The sequence below is a fragment of the Pristis pectinata genome, chromosome 19 (genome assembly GCF_009764475.1).
Source record: "Pristis pectinata isolate sPriPec2 chromosome 19, sPriPec2.1.pri, whole genome shotgun sequence".
NCBI lineage: Eukaryota > Metazoa > Chordata > Chondrichthyes > Rhinopristiformes > Pristidae > Pristis > Pristis pectinata.
In genome coordinates, this window is record NC_067423.1 from 3,328,134 (window position 1) to 3,349,118 (window position 20,985).

Here is a 20,985-nt window from a genome sequence, read left to right on the forward strand (position 1 = left end):
AGTGTTGCAGTTACAGAGAAAGTGCAGTGCAGGCAGGCAAATAAAGTGCAAGGGCCACGATGAGGTAGATTGGGAGATCAAGAGTTCATCTCTTGAGAGGTCTGTTCAAGAGTCTTATAACAGCGGGATAGAAGCTGTCCTTGAGCCTGGTGGTTCGTGCTTTCAGGCTTTTGTATCTTCTGCCCGATGTGAGGGGGGAGAAGAGAGAATGTCCAGGGTGGGAGGGGTCCTTGCTTATGTCGGCTGCTTTCCCGAGGCAGTGGGATGTGTAGTCGGAGTCAGTGGAGGGGAGGCTGGTTTGCGCGATGGACTGGGCTGCGTTCACAACTCTCTGCAATTTCTTGAAGTCTTGGGCAGAGCAGACATAAGGCCATGGCTAAGAATATGACAGGTTATACAACAGCTGACTGGTGGTTGATGTCAGGAGGGAAGCTGTGGACTGCGGGAAGTTGTGTGAATAGATAAATGGGTGTATTTTAGGCAGAGATTGATAGGTTCTTGATTGGTAAGGGGGTTAAGGGTTATGGGGAGAAGGCCGCAGAAAGGGGTTTTAAAAAAAACAATGATTGAATAGCGGAGAAGACTCGATGGGCCAAATGGCCTAATTCTGTTCCTATTTCTTATGGACATGGTTACAAGATAAGGGGCTGGTCATTTAAAATGGAGGTGCGTTGAAATTTCTTCTCACAGAGGGTGGTGAACCTCTGGAATTCTCTGTCCCAAAGAGTTGTGGAGGCCAGATCATTAGAACTACTTGAAGTGGAGATAGACAAATTCTTGAGCGTTCAGGGAATTGAGATCTGCGGGGAGCCACGATGGGATCTGGAGATGATCAACCATGATTGGACTGAATGTTGGGGCAGGTTTGAGGGGCCGAGTGGACTACTCCTGGTCCTATTTTCTTGTGTTGTTATGTTCCAGTGTCCTTACATCCAAAGAGTAATGAGGGTTGGAACTCAGCGCCTGGAGGCAGAACCCTCAATGCATTTTAAATTTCCCAGGGCAAGCCCTTGATGTGTCGTAAACTGCAGAGATCTGGTCCAAGAGCTGGGAAATGGGATTGGGACAGAGGACTTGTTCAGGTCTGTCAGGGACATGATGGGTAACAGAGACGCCTCCCCTCCCCATACACCCCTGTCCCTCTTGAGGTGACGGTATGAATGGTCAAAGGTAAATGCTGATGGAAGGTTTGGAAAGCAAAGGGGCAGGTTTGTAATGGTGAACAATCCTTCATTGACCAGCTCTGCTTCTTTCAAATTCAGCACCCTGGTAGGGTTCGGGAATGTGTCTTTAGGTTGCTGACTGCATTACTGCATGTGGCTGCAGCTTTGTAGTTCAAACAACCTGATTACGTCATTAGCAACACACAAGATGCTGGAGGAACTCAGTGGGTCAGGCAGCATCCATAGAGGGAAATGGACGGTCGACGTTTTGGGTCAAAGCTCTTCATCGGAATCTCAACCCTAAACATTGACTGTCCATTCCCCTCCACAGATGCTGCCTGACCTGCTGAGTTCCTCCAGCACTGTGTGTGTTGCTTCAGACTCCAGCATCTGCCGTTTCTTGTGTCTCCTGATTAGTTTTGGCTTGCAATTGCACTGCAGGTTGCATAGATGGATGGTGTTTTCTTGTTGGCTGCTCTGTTTAAAGATGTGACTGCAGATTTCTAGCAGCATAAAATTGCATTACTGAATGTGCAGGGAATGGAGGGATATGGGCTTTGTGTAGGCAGAAGGGATTAGTTTAGTTAGGCATTTAATTACTAGTTTAATTAGTTTGGCACAACATCGTGGGCTGAAGGGCCTGTTCTTGTGCTGTACTGTTCTGTGTTCAAGTCGAGTGTATTGCCATGTGCAGAAGTACGGTGAGGTACAGGTACAATGAAAAACTTGCTTGCAGCAGCATCACAAGCATGTAGGTACTATTTTGTGTCGGTCTTCACCGTGGACGACATGTCTAACATGCCAAAGAGAGATGTTATGGAGGTGAGGACCTCGATACAATTGCTGTCACTAAAGAAGTGGTGATGACCAAACCAGTGGGCCTAAAGGTAGACAAGTCCCTGGTCCTGATGGGATGCATCCCAGCGTTCTGAAAGAAATGGCGGAAGTTATAGTGGAGGCGTTTGTGATAATTTAGCAAAATTCTCTGGACTCTGGGCAGGTCCTGGCAGATTGGAAGAACATAAATTATACACAAATTATACAAAACAGTGAAGAGAGAGAGAAGAAACACTGTGCCAAACAAGACCTTAGTGCAAAGCAAAACACAATCAGAGACCAGTCCATGGCAGTGCAAGAGGTGGTCCGTAGTGTTCCGTTGCTGAGATAGGGTTAGGGTTGTGCAGGTCGGTTCAAGAACCTGATGTTCCTGAACCTGGTGGTGTGGGACTTCAGTCTTCTGTACCTCCTGCCCGATGGGAACTGCGAGAAGACAGCATGACCCGGATGGTGGGGATATTTGACGATGGATCCCACCTTCTTGAGGCAGCTTTGGACTTCAGGCTGCATTGTAGCATTATTGTGGGTGTCTATAGTACCACAGCACAGAAACAGGCCCTTCAGCCCTTCTAGTCCATGCCGACCTGATCTTCTACCTAGTTCCATAACCCTTCAAACCCCTCCCATGCACGTACCTATCCAAACTTCTCTTAAATGTTACAATTGAACCCGCATTGACCACTTCCGCTGGCAGCTCGTTCCACACGCACCACCTTCTGAGTGAAGGTTTCCCTTAAATGTTTCACCTCTACCCTGAACCTCTAGTTCTAGTCTCAATGACTGTGAACTTCTGCTTACAGGACAATGTTTTCTGAATGTATTTTTCAGGAGCTGGGCATCACACTACCAGCAGTTATTGCCCCTTGGGCCAGTTCAAAGTAAAGTCGCCAGGTGTGCAGATGGGGTAAGGACAGAGGGCTTCTTTCCTGAGGGGCATCAATGAGCAGACTTTTTAAAAACTAATTTTATGCTCACTGCTGAGATTGTTTTTTTTAAATTAAAGATTATTAACTAAATTTAAATTCTACAGCTGCAATGGTGGGATTTGAACTCAGGTCTCTGGATTACTGGGCCAGTGATTTATGAGCTGGGGTTCCCAATTAAGGGATGTACCAGCCTGCATTGCAAAGTCCACTACTGCATCAAGGGTTCAATATTGTATCATCCTGCATTCCACGATTCATGCATGCATTAATGCATGTAGGCTGCACAGGAGTATAATGCAGCATCACTGGGTGCATTCCATATTATATGATCTGAAGATGCCTGTTTGGGGCACTTTAGGTCATTCCTCGAGACTTCATTGTAATATTCCTTGGGCAGGGCTATATTTGTAATATTTATCACTGTACATAGTTTTGCAACAGGGAAGGACTTCACGGGAATGTACTTCAGCAGTCATGGTGCGTTCGGGAAATCTGAGTTGCAAGAGTAATGGTTGAAAGCAGGAATTCCTAATTAGATGGGACTACTTTTGATGAAACATTAAAGCTTCGGCGTGGCACATGATGACATCGCAATGTTAAAGGATTGCATCGAACTGATTTGCAAACGACAATGTTTGCATTCCGTGCTGGGGAGCTGTACGGGACTGTAGTGCAAAGATAGTATTTGCATTACAGCGATCGGAGGTCTGGAGTGAATCTGGTAATTCGGCGTGTGCGAGGTGTGTTCTTCCTGCATGATGGACAGTTGCGCAGCTGCGGGACCCGCACAGAGTCTGGTGCGAGTGTGGATGGAGCGGTGCGGATTGCAATAATCCAACTGGATGGATATGCCATTGTGTCTGCACATGATGCCCATGGAAACCTAAATCCCGTCCTCAAATGCAAGGTAGGGTTTAATGTAAAATACATGCATTAACTGAAGGGTGGTGAATTGTTGACTCTCCATCGGAGTGCAGTCCGGTTTTGCAAAGCTTGCTGTAATGTGCACTCTGCACTGTGTTTTGTAGATCTGCTTGGGATGGGTGCATTGGTTCTCGGCGCGTTGCCTGCCCTCGGTGGCTGATGTGCGGACCTGTTGCAAACCCTGCCGCCTGATTTCTGAGGCTCTGCTGCATTGCAGTGTTTGAAACACTTCAGTACGTGCTGAGGGTTGCCGAGGCACACCCACGGTCTGCACAGGGCAGCGCTGGGAGCCGGGCACCCAGTGGTGCCGGGCTGGGCTGGGCTGCTGCACCGTGGGGGGAGCTCCCTCCCTCTGCATTGGTCCCCTCACCGCCCCTCACTCCTGGACACATGGGGGGGGGGGGGAGTTTCCAGGCGGCTGCCCGAGGGAGCGCCTCAGGGAGGGAGAGCCGCTGGAAGCGCCGCGGGGCAGGGGTCGGCGCTGAGGGAGCGCCGCTGAGGGAGCGCCTCGGTGGGAGGGAGAGTCGCTGAGGGAGGAGCGCCTCGGGGGGGCGAGGGAGCGCCGCTGAGGGAGCGCCTCGGGGGAGGGAGCGCCGCTGAGGGAGCGCCTCGGGGGGCGAGGGAGCGCCTCGGGGGAGGGAGCGCCGCTGAGGGAGCGCCTCTGTGGGAGGGAGCGCCGCTGAGGAGGGAGCACCTCGGTGGGAGGGAGCGCCGCTGAGGAGGGAGCGCCTCGGTGGGAGGGAGCGCCGCTGAGGAGGGAGCGCCTCGGTGGGAGGGAGCGCCGCTGAGGAGGGAGCGCCTCGGTGGGAGGGAGCGCCTCGGTGGGAGGGAGCGCCGCTGAGGAGGGAGCGCCTCGGTGGGAGGGAGCGCCGCTGAGGGAGCGCCTCGGTGGGAGGGAGCGCCGCTGAGGGAGCGCCTCGGTGGGAGGGAGAGTCGCTGAGGGAGGAGCGCCTCAGGGGGCGAGGGAGCGCCGCGGCACTGGGGGGACCTGAAGCCAAGCACCCAACTCCCCGTCAGCCTGTGTCCAGGACCCCGAGGTGCGGTGCTGGTGGGGTGACGGTGAGAGGGATCTCAGCTGCCCCCATGATCAGTGGATCACTCTTTCCCCACACAGGGCTCCGTGGTTCTTGTGTTTTTATCAAACCTCCCCCTGTGTTCAGGGGCCAGGTTGTATGTGGGGCTCCTTCACCACACACAGCTCGTGAGAGCAACTCTCTCCCCACCACCTTGTGAAATGGCCTGGCGAACACCCCGGGGCCATTGGCGATGGGCAGTCGGTGTTGGCTTTGCCAACGATGGGCAGCTCCTGAAGACGTGTAGAAAAACACCCTGTGGATGAAGTTTAATACAAAGGCACATTGGCCTGTTCGAGGTTCTGCAGTCTGTAAGAAATCCTCACCCGACTACAATTCTCAGAGGTGCCTTTCCATGTTCCAGGTTAGAGTCGTCGAGCACAGAAACAGGCCTTTTGGCCCATCATGTCTTTGCTGACCATTGAATACCCATCTACATTAATCCCATTTCCCAACACTTGGTCCATACCCTTCTCTGCCTCGGCCATTCAGATGTTCCTCTGGATACTTCTTCAGTGTTCTGAGGGCTCAGTGCCTTCATCACCCCCTCAGGCTGTCCGTTCCAGGTTCCAAACCCCCTCTGGGCTAAAAAAAAATTTCCTTAGGTCATAAGAAATAGGAGCAGGAGGAGGCCATCTGGCCCGTCGAGCCTGCTCCACCATTCAATAAGATCATGGCTGATCTGGCTGTGGATTCAGGTCCACCTACCTGCCTTTTCCCCGTAACCCTTCATTCCCCTACTATGCAAAAATATGTGTTTTAAATATATGTAATGAGGTAGCCTCTACTGCTTCCCTGGGCAGCGAATTCCACAGATTCATTACTCTCTAGGAAAAGCAGTTCCTCCTCATCTCTGTCCTAAATCTACTCCCCTGAATCTTGAGGTGATGTCCCCTAGTTCTAGTCTCACCTACCAGTGGAAACTACCTTCCTGCCTCTATCTTATCTATCCCTTTCATGATTCTATATGTTCTATAAGATCCCCTCTCATTCTTCTGAATTCCAGTGAGTGTAGTCCCAGGCAATTCAATCTCTCCTCATAGGCTAACCCCCTCATCTCCGGAATCAACCTGGTGAACCTCCTCTGCACCGCCTCCAAAACCAGTATATCTTTCCTTAAGGAGACCAGAACTGCACGTGGTACTCCAGGTGTGGCCTCACCAGTACCTTGTACAGTTGTAGCACAGCCTCTCTGCTCTTAAATTCAATTCCTCTAGCAATGAAGGCCAACATTTCATTTGCCTTCTTGAGAACCTGTTGCACCTGCAAACCAACCTTTTGCGATTCATGCACAAGGACTCCCAAGTCCCTCTGCACAACAGCATGCTGCAATCTTTCACCATTTAAATAATCTGATCTATTTTTCCTTCCAAAGTGGATTTACTAACATTGTACTCCATCTGCCAGACCCTTGCCCACTCGCTTAACCTATCTATATCTCTGCAGACTCTCCGCCTCCTCAGCACAATTTGCATTTCCACTCAATGTCATCAGCAAACTTAGATATGCTACAATTCAATCCCTTCTTCCAAATCGTTAATGTATATCGGTATGTACATTAGAGGGGAATCTGCATTTGTATATCACCTTAAACTTCTGGTTTTAGACTTCACTGTTCCTGGGAAAAGTTTCTTACTATGTCCCCTATCTGTGCCCCTGATAATTTTGTACACCTCTATCACGTCCCCCCTCGGCCTCCTCCGCTCCACGGAAAACAAACCCAGCCTCTCCTTGTCGCTGAAGCGCCCCATCTTGGTGAATCCCCTCTGCACCCTCTTGAGTGGAATCATGGCTGTTGGTGTTGTGGGACCCCACTAACAAGCTGCAATTCAAGGTCCAACAAAGCAGCCAGCCGGGCTCTGGGTTGTAACAGGCCTGCTGGTTGTGAGTAATTGATTTTTCTATATCTATATCTGTTTATATGGCATGCTGTGACTAATGAAATGCCTATTAATAATCTTCAGAAGTCAAGATGTCTGTCTTTAAACCATTTGATCTTTGCTCTTGTTCTGGTTTAGGATTTTATTCTGTTGCTGGATTTAATAAGTAAATATCATTTGCCAACCTGGACTCTCTAACACAAAGACTTGTAAATGTGTTGGTGGCTACCTGTAAGGGAAGGGTTCCTCGGTGACTATTGCACCAGCTGACAAAAGCAATATTCTCTTTGAAAGAAAAGGCTGATTTTGAAGAAACCAATCATAATTTTGACCTTGGTGACAATTAAATTTCAATCCTAATTGAATACAATCCTGTGAAATCCATCCTGTGATGTCAGAGAAAGTTTGATCATTTGGTACAACACAAGGGGTTAACTAACATACATGGAAACCAAGGGGTTACTGGGATACATGGGATCCAACCAGGGAGGCGAGTACTGTTGGCTTTCATTGCAAAGGTTGGAATGGAAAAGCAGCCTGCTCACTGGTTGGATGTGCTAAACCGTAGCAGCAGCCTTTGAAATTTAGTTTGGTTTGTTGAATTTGGATGCTAAATGTTGGAGGTTGTAGTTATGTGGCAGATGGCAAGAACTTTGTTTGTTTTAACATAGTGAATTTATACATTCTACTTTATTAAAACTTTGTGATATGTTCAACTAACATTGTTAAAAACTACTGGTTTGGTGATGGTTAATGTGTCAACAATGTGGTGATTAACTTGATTACAGCTGGTTGCTATGTGATCTGCCATGTGACAGGAAGTACTAGTTATATGACAGGAAATTGTTTGATCATGTGTATAAAAGGACACTTCTACTGATTGGGTGGACCTGTTTTGGGTTGGGATTGTGTGTGGTGCTAAGGGTCATAAATGGAGAAGGTACATTCGCTGTTGTTAGGGGTATCCCACAGTGGAAGGGATGTGAGTACACTGGCTTTGCAACTGTTTGCCTCTTGGGTTAATTGAGTGGGGCTTCCCTTTTGAACAGGAGTGTCCAGGGTAATTAATCACTCTAACTTGCTGTTACCAGAGGTCCCTGTGAACAGAAGGGATGTAAGAAGTGTGTTTAGTAGGGCAGACTTTTTTTTGATTTCTTGTTACTGATTGCTGAATAAAGCAATTTTCATTAAAACACAATGGATCAGAACTATATTGAAATAAACCAATGTTTTACCACTGAGGCAGAGTATGTACAAGCGAGGCATGAAGCATGTTTAGCATCACCAATGAGGAATGTGGAAGAGAAACAAAGGACTGCAGATGCTGGAATCGAGATGAAAAGCACGACGATGTTGGAGGAGCTCAGCAGGCCAGGCAGCATCCGTGGAGAAAAGCAGGTGGTCAACGTTTCGGGCCAGGACCCTTCTTCAGGACTGAAGATGGGAAAAGGGGAAGCCCAATATATAGGAGGGAAAAGCAGAGCAGTGATAGGTGGACAAAAGAGGGGAGGCGGGGTGGGCACAGGGTGGTGATAGGTAGATGCAGGTAAGAGATGGTGATGGGCAGGTGCGGGGGAGGAGGGGAGAGCAGATCCACTGGGGGATAGGTCACAGGTGAGGAGAGAGAGGAATAAAAGGTAGAAAAAAAGAGGCTCGGAAAGGGAAGAAGAGAAGAAGCCTGGTGGGGGGAGGTTCTGGGGATTACTTGAAGTGGGAGAAGGTGAGGGGGGTTGTTTCAGAAGAGACGTGAGGGGTAAGTTTTTTACTCAGTGGTGGATGCTTGGAATGTGTTGCCTGATAGGGTGGTGGAGGCAAACTCATTGGGGGCTTTTAAGAGGGGCTTGGATGGGCACATGAATAAGAGGAAGATGGAGGGATATGGACATTCTGTAGGTAGGGATTAGCTATGCCAGCACAACATTGTGGGCCGAAGGGCCTGTTCTGTGCTGTACCGTTCTATAATTCAATGTTCATGCTGTTAGGCTGCAAGGTTCCATGGAAAATGAGGTGCTGTTCCTTCAGTTTACGCTTGGAATTCTCCTGGCAGCGGAGGAAGCCGAGGACTGACATATCAGTGATAGTGTGGGAAGGGGAGTTGAAGTGATTGGCAACGGGGAGATGCAGATTACGGTTACGGACAGAGTGCAGGTGTTCTGCGAAGCAGTCACCTAGTCTTGGAACGTGGAAGAATTGTCATGACCAGGAGGAGGACATTTGGCCCATTGGGTTGATGCTGACTCTTAATTAGGTGATTACCATCAGTCCCATTCCCCTGGAGGCCTGGAAAATATTCTCCATCAGGTACTTGGCTTATTCCCTCTTGGCCCTGACTGACTCTGTTTCCTCTACCACTGAAGTTCCAGTGATCCCTTTATGAATCTTTAGGTTGCATTTACAGACATAAAAAAACCTTGCTGAGTGTATGGATCTTTGGCAAGGCCTCCCCTGGAGCACCAGGGGAGTCTGGGTTTTTGTAACTGCACAACGATATTGTTGTCTTGGAGTCAGTCCACTGTGGTGTATTGGATTGCTTTTTGGAATGTTCCAAGGAGAGATGGAGTACGCAGCCTTTGCAAAAGTACAATACCACAGGTAGTAAAAGCAGAAAACAGCAAAAATGCTCAACAGGTCAGTCAGTATCCCTGGTGAGAGGCGTTAAGGATCATAGAATTGTACAGCACAATAAAGGGCTCTTCCCTTTGCCCGAGTCTGGTCCCTATCCCTGTTATGAGAAAGGTTCTTCTGGCTCTTAAAGATAGAGGTATCTGGACACAGAGTCTTTGTACTTCAAAAAGGAGAATTTTATTCACAAAGATATGTGGGAACAGAATGAGAAGGAACAAATGCACACTCACACTTGGGTGATTGCAAAATGTTGGGGGAGTCGCAACAGGGGTGAAGTGCACACATGCTCTCACACGCACAATGAACTAGTACAAATGATCAGGGAACAAACAAATACGTTGTCTGAACCCCCCTGAATCTGGACAAACAACGGCTCTATGCTACTGGGAATCTACTTAGGACACTCCTAGGCCCCTGTGGAAGTTCACTCTCTCACCTGTGGTCTCAACCCCAGCAGCAATCAAAAAAGAGGGAGAGCTGCCCACATGTACCATCTTTTATAGGGCTGTAGCTGGGTGGAGCCCGCTCAGGTAATTCAAACAAGCCAATGATTCAGGATCAAGAGCAAAGGTAGGTTACAAGCCAATCCTTAGATGTGCTCTTTAATGGGTGGGGCAGAGCCGGACCCTTGATTGACAGTGGTGTAGCTTCCGACCCGATAGGCAATGCTATCATCTGACCATGGGGGTCAGTAGTGTTGTCACTGTCATCTGACCCCTGGCCTTTCATACTACAATCCCTCTATCCTTTCTTATCCAAATGCCTTGTAAATGCTGTAATTGTATCTGCCTCCACTGCCTCCCGTTCCACATGTGGACCACTCTGTGTGTGAAAACAAAAACTTTCTCCTCAGATCTCCTTTAAATTCCACACCTCTCACCTTAAACCTGTGCCCTCTTGTTCTGGACTCCCAGACCCTGGGAAAAAGACTCATTCTCTCTATGCCCCTATAATTTTATAAACCTCTGTAAAGTCACCTTTCAGCCTCCTACATTCCAGTGAGAATAAACCCAGACTATCCAGCCTCTCCTTGTAACCACAGCCCTGGTGAATCTCTTCTGCACTCTCTCTATTGCTCCCACATCTTGTAGTGCGGCAGCTGTATACAGTGCATGGTTCAGATCAGTATTAATTCTGCTGAGTAGCCTTAGCAATTCTTCCTCTTCCACTTTGAGGTGGGACTGTACTCATTTAAAGTTCAGAAGAATGAACGTTGATCTCATTGAGATGTGTGTGGTTTGGAGAGGGGTTGGTGGTGGGATGTGGGAGGTTCTATCCCCAGGATGGATAGTCTAGGTCTCGGGGTTGGGGGTTGGCCGTTTTGGACGAAGAGGAATGTCTCCAGTGAGGGGGTGGTGGTCTCGCCCCCAGTGGATGTCCACTCGAGTTTATTCAGGGCTGGCTTCAGTTGTTCTGTGGATATGAGATTGAGACGATTGGATGATTTTGGACATGGATGATCTTGCTGAGTGGAGTGGCTTCAAGGGGCAACTTGGCTTATTTCTGGCCCTGTATTCTTGTCGCTTGTGAAGAACATTGCAGAAACCGTGGTGTCGATGCTTTCCTCGTATGTTTACTGACTGTACTTCGGATTCGGTCTGAGATGTGGTATGCGGTGGAGCAGTGACACATAATCAGGTCAAATTGATTGTGTTTTAATATAAATTAACTGTGCTATAACAATTTCAAGACAGTTGTCTGCATTATATCATAAAGTATTTTGCGGCAACCATCTGACCCACGTGCTGTACAATAAATCGATAAAAGCAATAGCTATATTTACAATGTTAGTTATGTTAGCAATTGAGCCCAAGTGAAGTTGTTTATGAAGCTCACAGGGTTTGCTAATAGACATAATAAGGTTGTTGGTGTTTTAGTTTGCATTTTTACTTGTGATTCTGGCAAAGACTATAACCAAAGTCTGGTTGAGTGAATGAAAATTAGGAAGATGTTTAGATGCATGAATATTTTCAAGGCATCTCAAAGTCATTTGGTCCACTTAGCCTTATCAACTTGGGTGGTTATTAGATTAGCCCTAAATTCTCAGTGGTGAGTAGCTTTTGCTATATTCTGGCAATTCAGTTGCATGTGGTGGTGACAAAGTGGTTGAGTTACCTGCTCAGTAACCCTGAAACCTGGTCTAACAATCCAGAGATGTGAGTTTACATCTCTCCAAGGGAGCTGTGGGATTTAACTTCGATTATCAATCTCGATGATGGTCAGCATGAAGCTCCTGTTGTAGAAACCCATCTGGTACATGGAGCTTCCTCAAGGGAGGGAATCTGCTGTCCTTGCCTGGTTTGGTCCACATGTGACTCCTGACCCACCAATGTGGTTAACTCTTAACTGTCCCAGCGAGGCCCTTCGTTCAACCATACTGATGGGTTGAAACAACTGAAGGATAAAACAGGGTCGGCCTTCCAGCACTGAATTTTGACTTTGGAAAGGTCTGTCTCAACCCGGCAGACTGGTCATCACGAACATCTGAGGTCTGCTGTCTAAGTTAGGAGAGCTGTCCTGCAGACTGGCCAAGCAACAGCCTGATACAGTTGTACTCATGGATGTGATTTAAATATAAGATTTCTTTATTAGTCACATGTACATCGAAACACACAGTGAAATGCATGTTTTGCGTAGAGTGTTCTGGGGGCAGCCCGCAAGTGTCGCCACACTTCTGACGCCAACATAGCATGCCCACAACTTCCTAACCCGTATGTCTTTGAAATGTGGGAGGAAACTGGAGCACCCAGAGGAAACCCACTCAGACACGGGGAGAACATACAAACTCCTTACGGACAGCGGCCGGAATTGAACTGGGGTTGCTGGCGCTGTAATAACGTTACGCTTACTGCTACACTACCGCCAGACTCTTCCATTATAGTAACAAACACAACGGAGGAACTCGGTGGATCAGGCAGCATTTGTGAATGAAGGGTCTTGACCCGAAACATCAACAGTCCATTCCCCCCCCCCCCCACAGACACTGCTCGACCCGCTGAGTTCCTCCAGCAGATTGTTTGTTGCTCCAGATTCCAACATCTGCCGTCATTTCCATAATAGTCCCCAGTAGGACAAGCCCCCTAAGATGGGGCAGCTCAGTGGTGTATAGGAGGGAGGGAGTAGCCTTTGGAGTCCTTCACTCCAGGTCCTATGAAGTCTCGTGGTGTCAGGCCACACCAAGGCAAGGAAACTTCCTCATACTGCCCTCTCTCCCATGTGGAGTCCTACATAGCCCCACCTTCACATCGAGGACATCATCATGGCGTGTAAGATGAGATATCTTTGTTTGTCACATATATATTGAAACACACAGTGAAGTGCATCTTTGCGTAGAGTGTACTGGGGGCAGCCCACAAGTGTCGCCACACTTCTGGCACCAACATAACATGCCCACAACTTCCTAACCCGTACGTCTTTGGAATGTGGGAGGAAACTGGAGCACCCGGAGGAAACCCACGCAGATACAGGGACAACGTACAAACTCCTTACTGATAGTGGCTGGAATTGAACCCGGGTCACTGGTGTTGCAGTAGCGTTACAATTTTGCTAAATGCAACAGACTTGGAATGTGTCTGGCAGACCAGAAACTGGGCATCCGTGAGGCTCTGCAGACCATCAGCAGCAGAAATGTCAAAGTCGAGTTTATCGTCAGGTGCACGTCCATGTGTGCACAGGTGCAATGAAAAACTTACTTGCAGCAGCATCACAGGTACAGAGCATCAAATAAGCAACATTCACAAGAAAAACATAAAGATGAATTATACACAATTTTTTCAAGAGAGAACACAATTAGAACAAAAAATATTTTCAGAATCAGGTTTATTATCACTGACATGACGTGAAATTTGTTTTGCGGCAGCAGTACAGTGCAAGACATAAAAATTACTATAAATTACAAAAAGCAAGTAAATAGTGCAAAAGACGAATAATGAGGTAGTGTTTATGGACCATTCAGAAATGTGATGGCGGAGGGGAAGAAACTGTCCCTGAATCGTTGAGTGTGGGTCTTCAGGCTCCTGTACCTCCTCCCCGATGGTAGTAACAGGAAGAGGACATGTCCTGGGTGGTGAGGGTCCTTAGTGATGGATGCTGCCTTCTTGAGGCACCGCTTCTTGAAGATGTCCTCGATGGTGGGGAGGGTTGTGCCCGTGATGGAGCTGGCTGAGTCTACAACCCTCTGCAGCTTCTTGCGATCCTGTGCATTGGAGCCTCCATACCAGGCGGTGATGCAACCAGTCAGAATGCTCTCCACCGTACATCTGTAGAAATTTGCAAAGGTCTTTGGTGACATACGGAATCTCCTCAAACTCCTAACAACGTAGAGCTGCTGGTGTGCCTTCTTTGTGATTGCATCAGTGTGTTGGGCCCAGGATAGATCCTCAGATGTTGATGTCCAGGAACTTGAAGTTGCTCACCCTTTCCACCGCTGACCCCTCAATGAGGACTGGTGTGTGTTCTCCTGACTTCCCGTTCAATCAATTCCTTGGTCTTGCTGTCGTTGAGTGCGAGGTTGTTGTTGCGATACCACTCAACCAGCCGATCTATCTCACTCCTGTATGCCTCCTCATCGCCATCTGAGATTCTGCCAACAACAGTGGTGTCATTGGCAAATTTATAGATGGCATTTGAGCTGTGCCCAGCCACACAGTCATGAGTGTAGAGAGAGTAGAGCAGTGGGCTAAGCACGCAGCCTTGAGGTGTGCCAGTGTTGATTGTTGATTCACAAGATTGTTTATTCACAAGAAAAACATAAATTAAACATAAATTATGTAAGAAAGAACACAGTTAGAACAAAAATAAGTCCATTGTACTGCAAAGTGGTCCCAGTGTTGCTGTACTGAGGTAGTGATTAGGGTTGTGCTGGTTGGTTCAAGAACCGAATGGTTGAAGGGAAGTAGCTGTTCCTGAACCTGGTGGTGTGGGACTTCAGGCTTCTGTACCTCCTGCCCGATGGTAGCTGCGAGAAGATGGCGCGGCCCAGATGGTGGGGATCTTTGATGATGAATGTTGCCTTCTTGAGGCCGCGCCTCCTGTAGATACTCCCGATGGTGGGGAGGGATGTTCCTGTGATATATTGGGCAGAGTCCACTACTCTCTGCAGCTACTTACATTCCTGTGTGTTCGAATTGCTGTACCAGACCGTGATACAACCAGTCAGGATACTTTCATCAGCACAATCGGTGACCTAGTGAGCTGGCCTATCCCTCACTTTCCCCATCATTGTCAAGCCATGAAGAGTGCAGATGGGTACACTGGGAGCAGCGTAAGGTGTACCTAAAAATGATGAGCTGCAACACGACTCAGTGAGTACTGAACGGTAAAGTAATGCACAGGGCTGAGCTGAGCTTCGCAACAGGGCTGATCGAGGTTTTGCGGTCTTGCCGATCTCATCGTGAATGGTGGTGGACAGAAGTCAGTCTGCAGCCGATTTGATTCACCTGACGTGACACCGAGAAATGACTGAGAGCACTGGATATACCAAAGGTTCTGGGACCAGACAACGTCCCAGCTGTGTACTGAAGACCTCTCCAGAACTAGCTGTGCCTCTGGCCAAGCTGTTCCAGGTCAGTTATAACATGGTATCTACCTGACAGTATGGAAAATTGTCCAGCCACATCTCGGTCAACAAAAGGCGGGACCTATCAATCTACACTCTGTCATCAGCAAAGTGACAGAAGTTGCCATTGACAATGCTGTCGAGTGACACTTGCCAAGAACCTACTTGCTGATCCAGGACCGCTCCACTCCACAATGCATCACAGTTGTGGTCCACACTTGGACCATGGAGCTAAATTCCAGAAGTGAGCAGAGGGACTACCCTCAACACCAAGGCAGCATTTACTGAGTGTGGTCTCGAGGTGTCTTGGTAAACTGAAGTCAATGGGCATCAAGGGGAAACACTCCAGTGACTGGAGACACGCCTCACACAAAGGAAGAAAGTTTTAGATGTTGGGGGTCAATCATCCCAGTCCCAGGACATCACTGCAGGAGTTCCTCAGGGCAGGGTTCTAGACCTAACCTCCAGTTCCTTCACCAATGACCTTCTTCACATTGTAAAGTCGGAAGTGGGGATGTTTGCTGGTGATTGCACAATATTCAATTCCATAAACAACTCCTCAGCAAATGAAGCACCTCATTCAGATGTAGCGGGGCCTGGACAACATTTGGGCATGGACTGAAGTGGTAAGTAATATTCATGCCAGAAGAATGCCAGATAATGACAACAATCGTTGAGAGAATCTAACAACCTGCTCCCGACATTCAGTGGAGTTACCATCACCAAATCTCTGGGGAGTCACCATTGACCAGAGGCTTGACTGGACCGGCTACGTAAGTACAGGTCAGAGGCTGGGTCCCTTTGTGCCAAGTCTCCTCTCCTGATACTCCAAACCTTTTTGCTATCCACAGGTCAGGAGTGTGCCGGTTGAGTGCAGTGCCAAGAGCTCTCTCGAACCTTGGGACAAGTGTGTGCACAGACACGCACGTGTATACCTGGGCTATGGCTGCGGCACCTCCCAAGCCCACAACCTCTACCGCCACGAGGGACAAGAGCAGCAGGCCCGGGGAACACCACCACCTGCGGGTTCGTCTCCAAGTCGCGCATCATTCTGATATTGGAAACCTATCACTGGGTCTAAATCCTGAAACTCCCTCCCAGCAGGACCGTGGGATCACCACCACCAGCAGGAAGAACGTGGCAGAAGTATTGCTTGCCATTTGTTAGCCCCGTCTGAATGTTGTCCTGGTCAATCGGGGGTTGTTTCATTTCTTTGGTTCAAAGAAGGTGACCCTACATTCCCTTCTCGGGGACAGTTACGGAGGGGCAATAAATGCTGTCCTTGCCAATGATGCCCAGATCCCGAAAATGAATTTGTAAAAAAAAATGCATAAAATTATAAACATAAAATGTTGTTCTATAAAGGAAATGCACTTATTACACCATCTTTACTTTAATGTTTTAAATAGGTGTTACTTTTGGAGTGGATGGAGTGTAGGTGCACATCAGCTGTGATCTCACTGACTGGCAGAAGAAACGAGCTGAATTACCTATGACTGACCTTGTGTGAGATGTGTGTTATGTTTTCCTTAACTGGACTCGACAAGTTGGGTTGTCCGACTAACAGATATTTCATTGTAGATAAATCATGAAATGTGCTTTGTACGCCCTGTCAGCATTCAGGATTAAAGATAATTTAATTCCTCTGCCGCATCTGCTCCCATGATGAGGCTTTCCACTCCAGGACGTCCGAGATGTCCAACTTCTTTTCTAACCGGGACTCCCCCCCCCCCCCCCCCACCCCCGACTGTGGTCAAGGGAGCTCGCACCCGTATCTCTATCATTTTCTACACCTCTGATCTCACCCTCACTCCTCGCAGACCCTACAGGGATAGGGTCCCCCTAGTCCTCACATTTCATCCCATCAGCCTACGTATCCAACACATCATTCTCTGCCACTTCCGCCGTCTCAAACGGGACCCCACCACCAAGCATATCATCCCCTCTCCACCCCTTTCTGACTTTCGCGGGGACTGCTCTCTCCGCGACTCCCTCGTTCACTCCTCCCTCCCCACCCATCCCACTCCCACCCCAGGAACTTTCCACTGCCCCCGCCATAGGTGCAACACCTGCCCCTACACCACCCCCATCACCTCCATCCAGGGACCCAAACAGTCCTTTCAGGTGAGACAGAGATTCACCTGCACCTCCCTTAATATCATCGACTGCGTTCAGTGCTCCGAGTGTGGCCTCCTCTACATCGCTGAGACCAAACACAGACTAGGTGACCGTTTCGCAGATCACCTGCGCTCTGTCCATAACCGCGATCTGCATCTCCCCGCTGCCGGTCACTTCAACTCCCCCCCCCCCCCCCCCACACTATCACTGATCTGTCAGTCCTCGGCCTCCTCCACTGCCAGGAGAATCCCAAGCGCAAACTGGAGGAACAGCTCCTCATTGTCCGTCTTGGAACCTTGCAGCGTAATGGCATGAACATTGAATTCTCCCACTTTAGGTCATCCCCTTGCCCACAACACCACCACCACCCCCCCCCCCACCCCCCACCCACCACCCACCACCCCCCGTGCTTCTTCTTACCTTTCCTGGCCGTTTTTGTTTCCCCCTCTCTCCTTCCCTGTGACCCATCCCCCGGTGGATCTGCTCTCCCCTCCTCCCCCACCCCTGCCTATCACTATCTCTTACCTGCATCTACCTATCACCACCCTGTGCCCACCCCGCCTCCCCTCTTTTGTCCACCCATCACTGCTCTGCTTTTCCCTCCTATATATTGGGCTTCCCCTTTTCCTACCTTCAGTCCTGAAGAAGGTTCCTGACCTGAAACGTTGACCGCCTGCTTTTCTCCACGGAGGCTGCCTGGCCTGCTGAGCTCCTCCAGCATCATTGTGTTTTTCACCTTAAAGATAATTTTATCTTTGTCTATGTCTCAAGTTTTTCCATGGAAAAGTATATGATTAATAAAGCTTACAACTTTACAGGATGTCTATAGTGTAGCTCAGAGATGATACACTATAGAAATTAATAATACCATCCAATGTCTGAAGCTCAGTGGCTGTTAAGGACTCCGGGGGATATGGTGATGTTTTGAAATTTATTTGGATTTCAGTTTATTACTGGCAGACAGTGTAGTGGTTAGCATAACACTATTACAGCGCCAGTGACCCTGCTTCAATTCTGGCCAGTGTCTGTGAGGAGTTTGTATGTTCTCCCTGTGTCTGCGTGGGTTTCCTCCGGGTGCTCCGGTTTCCTCCCACATTCCAAAGACGTATGGGCTAGGAAGTTGTGGGCATGCTATGTTGGCACTGGAAGCGTGGTGACACTTGTGGGCTGCCCCCAGAACACTCAATGCAAAAGATGCAGTTCACTGTGTGTTTCGATGTACATGTGACTAATAAAGCCGTCTTGCATCTTATTGGAAGTGCATAGATACATAGAAAAATCGTAACCTTTGCAAACCTGAGATATTCTGGCTGACCCAAGAATGGAAGAACATAGAACTGTGCAGCATAGAAACAGACCCTTCGGTCCATGATGTCTGTGCTGAGTACGATGCCTTACAGATTTCTACAGATGTATGGTGGAGAGCATTCTGACTGGTTGCATCACTGCCTGGTATGGAGGCTCCAATTTGCAGGATCACAGGAGGCTGCAGAGGGTTAACTAAGGACCTCACTATCCAAGACATGCCCTCTTCTCGTTACTACCATCAGGGAGGAGGTACAGGAGCCTGAAGACCCACACTCAACGATTCAGGAACAGCTTCTTCCCCTCCACCATCAGATATCTGAATGGTCCATGAACATTACCTTGTTATTCTGATTTTTGCACTTTGTTTTGTAATATAGTTTGTCTTACATTGTACTACTGCTGCAAAACAACAAATTTCCCATCATATGTCAGTGATAATAAACCTGATTCTGATGCCAATTTAGACGACACATCTGCCTGCACATGGTCTGTATCCCTCCATTCCCCGCCTGTTCATGTCCCTGTCTGAATGCTTCTGAAACGTACCTGCTTCCACCATCTCCCCTGGCAGTGTGTTCCAGGCACCCACCATTCTGTACATTTTTTGAAAAAAAAACCCTGCCCTGCATATTTCCTTTAAACTTTCCCCCTCTCACGTTAACGCTGTGCTGTCTATCATTTGACATTTCTACCCTGGGAAAAAGACTCTGCCTGTCTTATCTATGCCTCTCGTACGTTTAAACCTGTCAGGTCTCCCTTAGCCTTAAACTCCAGAGAAAACAACCCAAGTTTGTCCTACCTCTCCTTTGTAGCTCATACCCTCTAATCCAAGCACTTTTTTAAAATGGTGTAGAATTTTAAAAATTTTATCAACTATTCAATGCAATTATACAGTAATCTGAGATCCTGATTTTATCTCGTGCTCTCGCTCTCATACTTCTACCTCTTGGGAAACAACGCTGTGAACTTTTCAGTTTTATTTGTGTTTTTGGGATATGGATGTTGCTCTCAAGGCTAGCGTTTATCGCCCATCTCCAATTTCCACCTTGAGCAACTGCGAGCTGTGTTTTGAGGGAGGGATTTGCTGAATTTAGACCAAACAGTGATGAAGGAATGGGAATTTATTTCCAAGTCAGGAAGGCGTGCGACTTGGAGGGGAACCAGAAAGTGGTGGTGCTTCCTTGTTCCTGCTGCTCAGTTCCTCCTTTTTGTGGAAGAGGTCGTGGGTTTGGGAGGTGCTGTCAGAGTAGTGTGGGCAAGTAACTGCAGTGCACTCTGTAGGCGGTGCACACTGCAGCCTCTGTGTCAGTGGTGGAAGGAGTGAATGTTTGGGATGGTGGCTGGGGTGCCAATGGAGCGGACTGCTTCGTCCTGGTTGGCGTCCAGCCTCTTATTGTTGGCACTCATCCCGGCAAGTGGAGGGTGTTCCGAAACACTCCTGACTTGTAAACGGTGGAGAGCCCTGGGTGTGTCAGGAGGTGAGTCATCACCGCGGTATACCCAGCCTCCTGGATTGCTCTTGTCACCACAACGTTTGGTTGGTCCCATTAACACACATGAGGACTTGGAAATGGTGTCAAAGGATAGGTGGGTAGGCTCTGTTGGAGATGGTCATTGCCCAGGGCTCTTGTGGCACCAATGATACTTGGCACTTACCAGACATCATCTGAATGTTGTCCAGGTCTTGCTGCCTGCAGTCGGGGGTTACTTCATTTGTTGAAGAGTTGTGAATGGAATTGAACATTGTGCAATAATCATCCCTACTTCTGATGAAGGGAAGGTCACTGATGAAGCATGTTGGGCTCAGGACACTGTCCTGAGGAACTCCTGCAGTAATGTCCTGGGGCTGGGATAATTGACCTTCAACAACTACAACCACCTTTTGTGTGAGGTACATCCCTGACCATTGGAATATTTTCCCTTTGCCCAGTTTTAATAGGACACCTTGGCACCACACTGTCAAATGCTGCCTCGATGTCGACGGCAATCGCTCTCGCCTTCCCTCTGGAATTCGGCTGTCTGGTCCACGTTGGAACCAAGGCTGCGTTGAGGTCTGGAACTGAATTGCGGGTCGTCAAGGTGCCTGTCGAAGCTGGAGCAGTTAGCTGTCCGTTGGGAGTAGGTGAAAGCACCCGGGTTGATGCACTAACAACGGGAATGTTTTAGTTTGTGAATCACAAGTGGTGGTGTGTAATGCACCCAGGAAGAGCAGACCTCTTTCTTTGGGAAGAAGTTTAGCTTTGGTCGCCGGGAATGTTGGCCTGTGAGAGGGTTGGTTGTCCCTCCCTGTACGTTGCCTCAGTCCCCTGAAGTCAGTGGAACCAAGTGTGTGGGAAGTGGATAATGTTACATGCCCATCGTTTCTCTGCAGCATCCCTGTAGGTCCATCATCCCCTGAAGTTTGGCTCGGATCTTCAGAGGTAATGTGACGGGCACGGTGGTGCAGTAGTTGGCATTACTGCTTCACAGCTCCAGCGACTCTGGTTTGATCCCACTGTGCAGTGGAGTTTGCACGTTCTCCCTGTGACTGCCTGGGTTTCCCCCAGTTGCTCTGGTTTCTTCCCACATTGGTTA

At 48.6% G+C, this 20,985-nt stretch overlaps 1 protein-coding gene across 3 annotated transcripts in view; it reads left to right on the forward strand.

The window, feature by feature from the left end:
• Positions 1 to 3,592: 3,592 nt before the first annotated feature.
• frmd4a (FERM domain containing 4A) overlaps positions 3,593 to 20,985 on the forward strand; it is a 562,285-nt gene continuing 544,892 nt past the window's right edge. For all 3 annotated transcript variants that reach the window (XM_052034015.1, XM_052034013.1, XM_052034024.1), the window contains exon 1: positions 3,593 to 3,833. The gene's annotated coding sequence lies outside the window, so the exon portion shown is untranslated. The remainder of the gene's footprint in view (positions 3,834 to 20,985) is intronic.